The sequence below is a fragment of the Epinephelus moara genome, chromosome 3, assembly GCF_006386435.1.
Source record: "Epinephelus moara isolate mb chromosome 3, YSFRI_EMoa_1.0, whole genome shotgun sequence".
Classification (NCBI taxonomy): domain Eukaryota; kingdom Metazoa; phylum Chordata; class Actinopteri; order Perciformes; family Serranidae; genus Epinephelus; species Epinephelus moara.
Window position 1 is genome coordinate 38,849,922 of NC_065508.1, and position 1,186 is coordinate 38,851,107.

Consider the following 1,186-nt stretch of genomic DNA (forward strand, 5'->3'; position numbering starts at 1 on the left):
CAGCACTAGTTAAAATTACAAATGACCTTCTGATTGCTTCAGACAAAGGACTCGTCTCTGTACTTGTTTTATTAGATCTTAGTGCGGCATTTGACACAATTGACCATCAAATTCTGCTACAGACTTGACCATTTAATTGGCCTAAAAGGTTATTTATCTGATCGTTTTCAGTTCGATAAAGTTTGTTTTGGAGTTCCACAAGGTTTTGTGCTCGGACCAGTTCTGTTCACTCTATATATGCTTCCCTTAGGTAACATCATTAGAAATCACTCTGTAAATTTCCATTGCTATGCGGATGTATTTATTGATGAAGCCAGAAGAAACGGCTCAATTAATTAAACTTCAAAAATGTCTTAAAGACATAAAAACCTGGATGAGCTCCAATTTCCTTATGTTAAATTCAGACAAAACTGAAGTTATTGTTCTTGGCCCCAAACACCTCAGAAACTCTTTATCTGATGACATAGTTTCTCTAGATGGCATTGCTCTGGCCTCTAGCACTACCGTAAGAAACCTCAGAGTAATATTTGTCCAAGATTTGTCTTTTAACTCCCATTTCAAACAAACCTCACAGACTGCGTTTTTTCATCTGCGTAATATTGCAAAAATTAGGCCTATCCTGACCCAAAAACATGCAGAAAAATTGGTCCATGCTTTTGTTACCTCTAGGCTGGATTACTGTAATTCCCTATTATCAGGCAGCTCTAATAAGTCTTCAAAAACTCTCCAGCTAATTCAGAACGCAGCGGCACGTGTGCTGACAGGAACTAAGAAACCAGATCACATAACTCCTGTTTTAGCTTCTCTGCACTGGCTCCCCGTAAAATCCAGAATTTAATTTAAAATCTTACTCCTAACTTACAAAGCTTTAAATGGTCAGGCTCCGTCATATCTTAGAGAGCTCATAGTACCCTATTATCCCACCAGAACAGAGAATGCAGGGTTACTCGTGGTTCCTAATGTCTCCAAAAGTAGATCAGGAGCTAGAGCCTTCAGCTATCAGGCTCCTCTTCTGTGGAATCATCTTCCTGTTACGGTCTGGGAGGCACAACACTGTCTCCACATTTAAGACTAGACTTAAGACTTTCCTTTTTGATAAAGCTTATAGTTAGGGCTGGCTCAGGCTTGCCTTGGACCTAGTTAGGCTGACATAGGCCTAGTCTGCCAGGGGACCTCCTATAATACA